The following is a 12,337-nucleotide window of genomic DNA, read 5'->3' on the forward strand; positions in this document are numbered from 1 at the left end:
ACATGCTTTCAGATTCTACTTACAGTAAAATAATAGAAATACTTTCGTTATGTAAAAAATGTTCAAATGTGTGTGAAATCTTATGGGACTTAACTGCTAAGGTCATCAGTCCCTAAGCTTACACACTACTTAAACTAAATTATCCTAAGGACAAACACACACACCCATGCCCGAGGGAGGACTCGAACCTCTGCCGGGACCAGCCGCACAGTCTATGACTGCAGCGCCCTAGACCGCTGGCCGAGCGGTTCTGGCGCTACAGTCTGGAACCGCGAGACCGCTACGGTCGCAGGTTCGAATCCTGCCTCGGGCATGGATGTGTGTGTTGTCCTTAGGTTAGTTAGGTTTAAGTAGTTCTAAGTTCTAGGGGACTTATGACCTCAGCAGTTGAGTCCCATAGTGCTCAGAGCCATTTTGAACCCTAGACCGCTCGGCTAATCCCGCACGGCTTTCATTATGTACCTACATACCAGCATTACATACTTTTGTTTACACATTCGTTTCTACACCACTACATACAAAGACATATCGCAGTATTACTAGCTTGCTTACTCACCATCACTCTTCATAACAAAACTTCTGATACGCTAGCAAAGCAGCGCATAGCAGCTAGTTGTAGATATATTAGTGCTTGTGTTACAGCCAGTTTTTAGGCAGGGATCCAGTGGGTTGGATTATTGCTGGAAGAGAGGAAGTGTAACAGTAGGGTCCCAAATGGGATCCGGGTGCTCTATTCAAGGTGTGAGTCACAGCCGATACTGCATTTCGCCGTAATGACAGGTTACTCAATTGTGACCCTCTTCTCTGGGCAACGATCAGCCTTCAGAAGGTTTCAACAGCGCTGAAGTATATCCCTTCTGCATTAAAAGACTCCCTTCGTTCGTATGTTTACCTCTAGGCCAGTTGACAAAGGCTTGGCTATCCAACTACGCACGCCTGTGTCAGTTTCGGCTGCACAGTTGACGACACTCCCCTGACGCAGCTCTCATCGCCACGGCTGGGATGCAAACCAACGACTGCTGCCTCATAGCTGGCAATCGGGTTGGATTCACTCTGTCACTCTCTCCACGACAGCACGTGCTGGACTCTGCCGCTACCTCACGGTTCGAGGTTCGAACAAAGGTCCCACCCCCCGGCACTCCCCTCTAGCGCCGCTGGGGAATGACGCCGCTCTACAGCCATCTGTCTGCGGTTCGACATTCCAACGTCAACGGCATGTCCTACAGCTCTGATCACAGATCTGCTACGCTCCGGCCTCTCTGGTCCTGACACTGCCTCACAACCCACACTGAACAACAGCCAACCATTGGAATGGGGTGGTAACAAGGCCACTTGCTACTGGCGCTTACAGGTGTGCATGTGTACTGGCGTGCCTGAATACGGGGTTCAATGCCCGTTGCCTGTCGTATGCCTACTGCAGCTATGCTGCAGTATCTCTCTTTATGATTAACAATAAAGGACTTTGACAACATTTGGCTAGCTTCATCGTCTACACCTCCAACAGAGAAACGATCACTCTCTCCTTTCTCTCTCACATCCTTACACGTAAGTATAACCTTCCCCCACAATTCATTGTAATATACTAATCCCTTCCCTCGCTCACAAAAATATCTGCGAGAATAATAATAACAAAATTCCACGCAATGCAAGTCCTTCAAGATTTTCCTTGACTTTCACGCAAACACTGGAGAGAATGTTACTAAGGGTATAAAAATATCTTGTAACCGGAAAAGGGAACTGTATCTGACAGCAAGAAAGAGTAGTGACCCAGAAACTATCAAAAATTATAAAAACTACTGTGTTATATTAAGAAAAGTTATTAAAAAATCCAGGAGTATGTGTATCATGTCTGAAATCAGCAACTCTGATAATAAAATTAAAACAATTTGGAATATTATTAAAAGAGAAACAGGTCAACCAAGAGCAGAGGAAGACAGTATTACCATCAAATTGAATGAAAGCTTTACGAACAAAAAGTCAGAAGTTGAAAATATTTTTAATAATCATTTTCTAAATGTTGTGGATATAGTAGGATCCAGGTGTTCATTAGAAGATGCTAGGCTGTTAATGGAAGAGGCCATACCTATGCAATTTGATACAATTGAAATCTCACCCACTTCTCCCTCTGAAATTAGGAAAATAATAAACTTGCTTAAAAGCAAAAACTCACATGGAATTGATGGCATTTCCAGCAAAATACTAAAAGCTTGTTCTCAACAGATAAGTAAGATTCTCAGCCACCTGTGTAATAGCTCTCTGGAACAGGGCATTTTCCCTGATAGACTGAAATATGCTATTGTTATACCTTTGCATAAAAAGGGGGATAGATCTGATGTCAACAATTACCGTCCAATCTCCCTTCTAACAGCTTTATCCAAAATTTTTGAGAAATTAATGTATTCAAGAGTAGCTTCACATATCTGTAAAAATGAAGTACTAACAAAATGTCAGTTTGGTTTCCAGAAAGGTTTTTCAACAGAAAATGCCATATATGCTTTCACCAGTCAAATTTTGAATGATCTGAATAACCGAACACCACCCATTGGGATTTTTGTGATCTCTCAAAGGCTTTTGATTGTGTAAATCATGAAATTCTGCTACACAAGCTCAAGTATTGTGGCATGAGTGGGACAGTGCACAAATGGTTTAATTCATACCTAACTGGAAGAGTGCAGAAAGTTGAAATAAGTAGTTCTCGTAACATGCAAAGATCAGCACATTCCTCAAACTGGGGAACTATCAAGAATGGGGTTCCACAAGGGTCAGTCTTGGGTCCTTTGTTGTTCTTATTATATATTAATGACTTGCCATTCTATATTCATGAAGAGGCAAAGTTAGTTCTCTTTGCTGATGATACAAGTATAGTAATCACACCTGAGAAACAAGAATTAACTGATGAAATTGTCAATACTGTCTTTCAGAAAATTACTAAGTGGTTCCTTGTAAACGGACTCTCACTGAATTTTGATAAGACATAGTACATACAGTTCCATACAGTGAATGGTATGATGCCATTAATAAATATAGACCTTAATCAGAAGCATATAGCTAAGGTAGAATATTCCAAATTTTTAGGTATGTCCATTGATGAGAGATTAAATTGGAAGAAACACATTGATGATCTGCTGAAACGTTTGAGTTCAGCTACTTATGCAATAAGGGTCATTGCAAATTTTGGTGATAAACATCTTAGTAAATTAGCTTACTACGCCTATTTTCACTCATTGCTTTCATATGGCATCATATTTTGGGGTAATTCATCACTGAGGAATAAAGTATTTATTGCACAAAAGCGTGTAATCAGAATAATAGCTGGAGTCCACCCAAGATCATCCTGCAGACATTTATTTAAGGATCTAGGGATATTCACAGTAGCTTCTCAGTATATATACTCTCTTATGAAATTTGTTATTAACAACCAAACCCAATTCAAAAGTAATAGCAGTGTGCATAACTACAATACTAGGAGAAAGGACGATCTTCACTATTCAAGATTAAATCTAACTTTGGCACAAAAAGGGGTGAATTATACTGGCACTAAAGTCTTTGGTCACTTACCAAATAGTATCAAAAGTCTGACAGATAACCAACAAGTATTTAAGAAGAAATTAAAAGAATTTCTGAATGACAGCTCCTTCTACTCCATAGAGGAATTTTTAGATATAAATTAAGAAAAAAAATATTAAAAAAAATAAAACAAATAAAAATAAAAAATAAAGAAAAACAAAAAAACACAAAAAAATAAAGTTGTTATATCAATTTAAGTATGTTGTTAAATTAACCTAATTATGTCATGTATTGAAAAATTCGACTCGTTCCACATCATTACGAAATATCGTATTCATGATCCATGGAACTAGTATTAATCTAATCTAATCTAATCTAATCTAAGGCATATCTGGAATTTTCCCAACGCCTGATAACCCTACATCCATGGTTGGGCGATACAAGCATAGCAATTCACAAAAATATTGATGACAATGTCTCACAATGTTCAGAAAATTTGAACCAGAACCAATACAAGAACCCTAAAATCGCGTTAAGCCAGAGGTAATGAACGCATTAACCAGCATGTGGCATTTTCGAAGTGATGAAAAGTAAATCATATGACCTACTTCATAATTACCAAAGCACCAACAAAAATCTGAAGTTGATTACAGTCCGTTTCAGTTGACGAGCAACTCAGAAGACTACGAAATGATACACGTGCTATGGAATAGGAACATGTGAACAGTCTGTCCAGTGTCGCACCAGTGATAGTAGGTTCAACAATTAATTAAATCCGTAAGGGTCCTAAGGCGTGGACCGTTTTACTGTTGTATGATTACCAAATAAGTGCTGTTATCTGATTCTGTTACGCATTGCCGTTAGCTCTAACTGGTTGCTGCTAAATATTCCAAAATTTCCTCCTATTTGCGAGACACAAATTTTATTGTGTGTGTGTGTGTGTGTATTCCTAAGGGACCAAACTACTGGGGTCATAGGTCCCTAGACTTACACACTGCTTAAACTGGCTTACGCTAGCAACAACACACACACACACACACACACACACACACACACACACGCACCCATGCCCGAGGGAGGACTAGAATCTTCGGCGGGACGGGGACGCAGTCTGTGACATGGCGCCTCAAACCGTGCGACCACTCCGAACGGTACAGTTTTATTCTCTGTGACTGGTTAACGCAATTGGTATGCCAAGAGGAGGGAATGTTTGAATATGAAACCAATTTGCAAACAGGAAACGTAGTTTCTACTGGAGAAAATGACTTGCAGGTGTTGAAAAGTCTATAGCTAGTAGTGTCGAGGACAGAACCACTGTGATAAGATGGAGTGGTAAATTATTTCCTTGTTACAACATTTCCGACAGGTGACAAAGATTGTTTCTGTTGCAGTAGCTGTAATGTGCAGCCAGTCATTTAGTTGTCAGTCAGATCAAAACGTAACATTATGCAATCCCTGCCAAGTAGGAGACACAGGCACCTATGCATGTTATGCAGAGCTTTTCGAAAGCGGCACTGTTTTATCTTTTTTGTGTCAGATTCTTGTATGTTTGCAGTACCTGAGAACATGAGTTATCTACAAGAAGAATCAAAGTACAGTACTTGTATCCGCTTGTCTTATCGCCTGATCGCAATCTTTATATTCCTTTTCACATCATGTCCATACAAAGGTCTGATTAATAAAAGATCTGTAGCTGGAAAAAACAATGACGTCAATAATTATTATTCGAGGGTTACGTTATCTTTTGAATTACTGCTTTCAAAAGAAAATGAGAGAAAAAATAAGATTTTTCCTCTAACTGGGCAACTTTACTTTTAGGCATCGAGCGAGATAACGCATCCGTCAAGGCAGTGGATTCTTTTTCTGAAACTTCATGGTTCACATAGCGGCTCGAACATCCAAACGTGGACTTTACGTAGGTTTCTTTAAATCGCTTGAAAATCCAATTCGATTGAAGCAATAGGAGGAGGACTCTCCTGCAGAAACCTTTATGGAAACATCGTGTTTAAAGGAAAAACTACTAATTCAATATTTTCATACTTGCAAAGGATTTCAAATCAGAACGTCGGGTTACTACTTTTTGTGTCTTTGAAGGTACAAGCAGTTCTTTGGCTTGGAAATTGGTTCGGCAATTAGATGCTTGTGTTCACCGGAAAATGAGTTTCATTGACAAAAAACCCAGAAAGGAATTACATTCCGCTAACTCATCAGCCTGAAAGATTAAAGGAGCCTTTTTTCAACGAAATGCAGGATAGTATGAGTTGGTTTCACCACTACAAGAAAAGTCTTTTATAGATGTGGTTATTAACTCCTATTTTATATTTTAGAACAGGGAATAGTGGACATTATGAAAGAATGTTATCTCGAATTTTATGTTAATCAACTAGATACGTGTTTAAGTAAAAGATAGATACAAAGTTAATAAATATATTGTTTACAGAACTTCAGACGAGCATAAAACATACAGGGTGTTACAAAAAGGTACTGCCAAACTTTCAGGAAACATTCCCCACACACAAAGGAAGAAAATATGTTATGTGGACATGTGTCCGGAAACGCTTACTTTCCATGTTAGAGCTCATTTTATTACTTCTCTTCAAATACATTAATCATGGAATGGAAACACACAGCAACAGAACGTACCAGCGTGACTTCAAACACTTTGTTACAGGAAATGTTCAAAATGTCCTCCGTTAGCGAGGATACATGCATCCACCCTCCGTCGCATGGAATCCCTGATGCGCTGATGCAGCCCTGGAGATTGGCGTATTGTATCACAGCCGTCCACAATACGAGCACGAAGAGTCTCTACCCCATAAATGAAAGTCAAGAGGGTTGAGGTCAGGAGAGCGTGGAGGCCATGGAATTGGTCCGCCTCTACCAATACATCGGTCACCAAATCTGTTGGTGAGAAGCGTACGAACACTTCGACTGAAATGTGCAGGAGCTCCATCGTGCATGAACCACATGTTGTGTCGTACTTGTAAAGGCACATGTTCTAGCAGCACAGGTAGAGCATCCCGTATGAAATGATGATAACGTGCTCCATTGAGCGTAGGTGGACGAAACTAAAATGAGCTCTAATACGGAAATTAAGCGTTTCCGGACACATGTCCACATAACATCTTTTCTTTATTTGTGTGTGTGGAATGTTTCCTGAAAGTTTGGCCGTACCTTTTTGTAACACCCTGTATATCGTCAGTTTCGGGATTGTGTCTGTCTGTGGCTTCACGATGTAAGTATCCTACTCTTCAAGAGGAAGTAACACTGCGCACCCGGTATTTAAGAGCCCCATAAAATAACACAAGATGATGGGTAAACATTGCAACATTTCGAGGAGTAAGGACTAAGTAAAATTTCTGAACGATTGTATTCCACTTGTGGGCCACGAATGTACTTACAATTAGATACGCTGGAACACATAAGACACAGCAACAGCGTACGAGATCACAATCCAACCATGTGCTCGAAAGCATCCCAGCAGTAATTTTATGTAGAAATTTTCTTAGTGTATGGTACGAGGCCTAAAGTGTTAATTTCAGAGTCCGTCCGTCCCTGCTCGAATTCCTTGGTGATGCGAATAACTGCGAGCATTCTAGTTACGAAGTCGATGCCGGTGAGTTACAGTTCTCTGAATCATGAAGGCTCGCAGATACTAAGAAGCTGGAAGAGGCATACCGGATAGTTTGCAGCAGTACTGTACTTTCTGAGCATACAACGACAAAACACAAATAATAGATCTCTATTCTTGGGTTTGTGAGAGACTTAACAACACAGATCGAAAAAACTGCAGCTGTGCATGAATGTTAAGCAAATGTTTGTAAGCAGAGTAGTATATCTGTGCAAACAGATGACATTACCGCTTATGAAACTTGTCTCTTAGGTTTGTTAACAACCGGTGAGCTTTCCATTTACAAACTGAAGGGTTGCTTTGTCTGGTACACAAGCCAGCCTGAGTGCGGTGTTCTGGTACTTTTTCACGCTTGTTAAAACGCATATCACACACCAACAGTTAAACTACAAAAGATTACACGATCCATACACGTATGGTGCACAAGACATTCTTCTGTTAGGGTAGCAACTACAGCGACAGGGAGCGTATTCGATTCGTAAATTAAAAATAAAATAAAATTTGTGCAATCATGAAAATTTGTGCAGTGACGAAAAACAATGGATACTATGCGACGGCTTGAACGCTAAGACGGAGGGAGGGAGGGAGATCGAGGAGTGTTAGATAATTGGCAACAGTACCACACGCACTATACACGTTCCTGGTAAAAGCATCGTGACAGGAGCTATCAGTCAGTCAAAAACGAGATCGTCATTGGTTACTCACTTTCTGTATAGTCTCTCCAAAGTAGGAAGATATTTCGCACCACCTATTTACGGAAGTAAAACCTACCTACCGTAAGTAGCCATACGACATTCTTACTTCCATGCAAATAGCCAATTACTTGTGTAGAGATACTTCATCTGTGTACAAGATGTGTCTGAAAAGTCCTGTGAACGATCTCAGAAAAAAAGGAAACAGAATTACAAATACCTTTACTGTTCTTAAAAGTAGTCACCAGTTTATCCTGTAGTGAAGTAGAAGTGGATAGTTCTTGTGAATTATTATGGGTGGAGGTTACACTCAACAACCGAGCTAGGTTAATAATTGGCTCCTTTTACCGACCTCCCGACTCAGCAGCATTAGTGGCAGAACAACTGAGAGAAAAATTGGAATACATTTCACATAAATTTTCTCAGCATGTTATAGTCTTAGGTGGAGATATCAATTTACCAGATGTAGACTGGGACACTCAGATGTTTAGGACGGGTGGTAGGGACAGAGCATCGAGTGACATTATACTGAGTGCACTATCCGAAAATTACCTCGAGAAATTAAACAGAGAACCGACTCGTGGAGATAACATCTTGGACCTACTGATAACAAACATACCCGAACTTTTCGACTCTGTATGTGCAGAACAGGGAATCAGTGATCATAAGGCCGTTGCAGCATCCTTGAATATGGAAGTTAATAGGAATGTAAAAAAAGGGAGGAAGGTTTATCTGTTTAGCAAGAGTAATAGAAGTCAGATTTCAGACTACCTAACAGATCAAAACGAAAATTTCTGTTCCGACACTGACAATGTTGAGTGCTTATGGAAAAAGTTCAAGGCAATCATAAAATGCGTTTTAGACAGGTACGTGCCGAATAAAACTGTGAGGGACGGGAAAAACCCACCGTGGTACAACAACAAAGTTAGGAAACTACTGCGAAAGCAAAGAGAGCTTCACTCCAAGTTTAAACGCAGCCAAAACCTCTCAGACAAACAGAAGCTAAACGATGTCAAAGTTAGCGTAAGGAGGGCTATACGTGAAGCGTTCAGTGAATTCGAAAGTAAAATTCTATGTACCGACTTGACAGAAAATCCTAGGAAGTTCTGGTCTTACGTTAAATCAGTAAGTGGCTCGAAACAGCATATCCAGACACTCCGGGATGATGATGGCATTGAAACAGAGGATGACACGCGTAAAGCTGAAATACTAAACACCTATTTCCAAACCTGTTTCACAGAGGAAGACCGCACTGCAGTTCCTTCTCTAAATCCTCGCACAAACGAAAAAATGGCTGACATCGAAATAAGTGTCCAAGGAATAGAAAAGCAACTGGAATCACTCAACAGAGGAAAGTCCACTGGACCTGACGGGATACCAATTCGATTCTACACAGAGTACGCGAAAGAACTTGCCCCCCTTCTAACAGCCGTGTACCGCAAGTCTCTAGAGGAACGGATGGTTCCAAATGATTGGAAAAGAGCACAGGTAGTCCCAGTCTTCAAGAAGGGTCGTCGAGCAGATGCGCAAAACTATAGACCTATATCTCTGACGTCGATCTGTTGTAGAATGCTGTAGATGCTGTAGTATACAGAGAAGTTGCAGCATTAGAAAATTGTAGCGAAATGCAGGAAGATCTGCAGCCGGTAGGCACTTGGTGCAGGGAGTGGCAACTGACCCTTAACATAGACAAATGTAATGTATTGCGAATACATAGAAAGAAGGATCCTTTATTGTATGATTATATGATAGCGGAACAAACACTGGTAGTAGTTACTTCTGTAAAATATCTGGGAGTATGCGTGCGGAACGACTTGAAGTGGAATGATCATATAAAATTAATTGTCGGTAAGGCGGGTACCAGGTTGAGATTCATTAGGAGAGTCCTTAGAAAATGTAGTCCATCAACAAAGGAGGTGGCTTACAAAACACTCGTTCGACCTACACTTGAGTATTGCTCATCAGTGTGGGATCCGTACCAGATCGGTTTGACGGAGAAGATAGAGAAGATCCAAAGAAGAGCGGCGCGTTTCGTCACAGGGTTATTTGGTAACCGTGATAGCGTTACGGAGATGTTTAATAAACTCAAGTGGCAGACTCTGCAAGAGACGCGCTCTGCATCGCGGTGTAGATTGCTCGCCAGGTTTCGAGAGGGTGCGTTTCTGGATGAGGTATCGAATATATTGCTTCCCCCTACTTAAACCTCCAGAGGAGATCACGAATGTAAAATTAGAGAGATTAGAGCGCGCACGGAGGCTTCCCGCGAACCATACGCGACTGGAACAGGAAAGGGAGGTAATGACAGTGGCACGTAAAGTGCCCTCCGCCACACACCGTTGGGTGGCTTGCGGAGTATAAATGTAGATGTAGATGTAGAACACACTTCTGAATTTGGTTGTAAAGCTGTTGGAAATTGTCAGCAGCAAACGCTTCCTGTGCAATCGCTCGACGCACCTTCGACAGCGCGTTGTTGGATATCAGTAACGTCTGCGAAGCGTTAGCTTTTCAGGGCTAATTTAAGTCGGGGAAACAAAAAAAGTCTACTGGCGCCCAATCTGGAGAATAAGGATGGCGATGAAGAGCATTCACTGGTTCGTGAACAATAACGCTTCCACTGTCTTTGCTTATCTTCAACTCTTATGGCTCAAATGGCTCTGAGCACTATGCGACTTAACTTCCCAGGTCATCAGTCGCCTAGAACTTAGAACTAATTAAACCTAACTAACTTAAGGACATCACACACATCCATGCCCGAGGCAGGATTCGAACCTGCGACCGTAGCGGTCGCTCGGTTCCAGACTGTAGCGGCTAGAACCGCACGGACACACCGGCCGGCCCAATTCATATGCTGTCATTGTCAAGGATAGCTGCTGATCATTCGTTAGCATCCGTCGAACACGTTCGTTGTTGTCTGGGATGGTGCTTGTTGATCGCCGATCTGAACGCAACTCAGAAACTCATCTTCGACACCTTCCTTTCGATCTCTAAAGCGTTTGAATAACTCAGACATACACTTTTTACTCAGAGCTCCAGCACTGTACACGTCCACTAAATTTTCCAGAACCTCCTCGCCTTTTTCCCTAATTTGAAGCAGAATATAGTGTTGACATGTTACTCCATGTTGCAATGACACGATTTCTCACACTGACTCCATCTGCTTGGTCGCGACATGCACCAGTGCTTCGCTTCGCTGATTGCACGATAGGGGACGCTTGTCGACATCCTTCTCAGTGTGAATATGCGGAGGCCACATCCTAACCAGCGCGGTTTACAGCGTATGGGACCATGTACCGAACTTTTCAGAGCCAATCTGTACTTGTCCCTGTGACAATAACTTCATCCAACCACCCCTTCAACTTCACCTCTATGGTAAGGAAAGTCTTCGCATCTATCCTCTCCCGGCGAGTTCATAAACACTTGAACCAATACATATTGTTTCCTGTTGACCAGCGTGGTTATCATTCCAACTTCTGTTCTTTCGTACCTCATCCATCTACTATTACACCACCTTAACAATCAAAACTCCACAAATTTTGCATCCATTGACCTTGAAAATGATTATGACCGTGTATGGTATTTTGGTCTCCTTTCCAAACACCAGATGTATGCACTTCCAATTCTACATTTACATTTACATCTACGTCTACATCTACGTTTACGTCTACAACCATAGTCTGCAAACCATCGTGCAGTGAATGGTAGGGGCTGCTTCCTATTATATCTGAGATTCGTTCAAATATATTTTCAACATAAATCAGTTTTACATGACAGTTAAAATATATGAAGATGATAGTATCACTGTTGCTATGACATAACGATGGTGCTGGTGATTTTTGAGAAAGTATTATGTTTGTATTGAAGATGAACTGCGAGAAGCTAATAATATTGAATGGGAGGCAAGAAGAACGAGGGAGAGAAGAAAGCTTGCGTTAGGATATGACTGTCATAGATCATTGTAGGATATAATTCGTAGGACGGGTATGTAACGCGGTGGATTTCATTGTTGTGAAGTGGAAACTAATTGTGGATGGACAAGGCACGAATGTACATGGGAATTAAAATATTGTCGTAACACCGCGGCATTTCGAGATAATAACGTAGGATATAGGGTACTTGAGTTGGAACTTCCACTTTCTATTCTGGGTAAGAAGATGCTCTAGGAAGAGAAAATGGGGTGGGAACAGGATGTGTTGGTATAGGATGTGAGTTGGGGGAGACAGACGAATGCGGAAACAGTGGTGGAGATCCTGTCCCTCCGTGACTGAAGGGATTAGTAAAATTTTTCATTGGCGGAGATATAGGTGATTACGGAAATAAGACAGGGCGTATTACGTCATATAGATGAGGTGGATGACAGAACGACGTCGATTTCAATTGGTTTTGGGTTTTGTGTTGAATGGCAAAGAGGTTAGCTTCCACGACTTTGTAATTACTCCAACGGTATAGATAGCACACCAAAATATTTCAGCAAACAGAAAGAATGGCTCTAATGAATTCACAGTCTGAG

The sequence above is a fragment of the Schistocerca serialis genome, chromosome 4 (assembly GCF_023864345.2).
Source record: "Schistocerca serialis cubense isolate TAMUIC-IGC-003099 chromosome 4, iqSchSeri2.2, whole genome shotgun sequence".
Classification (NCBI taxonomy): Eukaryota; Metazoa; Arthropoda; class Insecta; order Orthoptera; family Acrididae; genus Schistocerca; species Schistocerca serialis.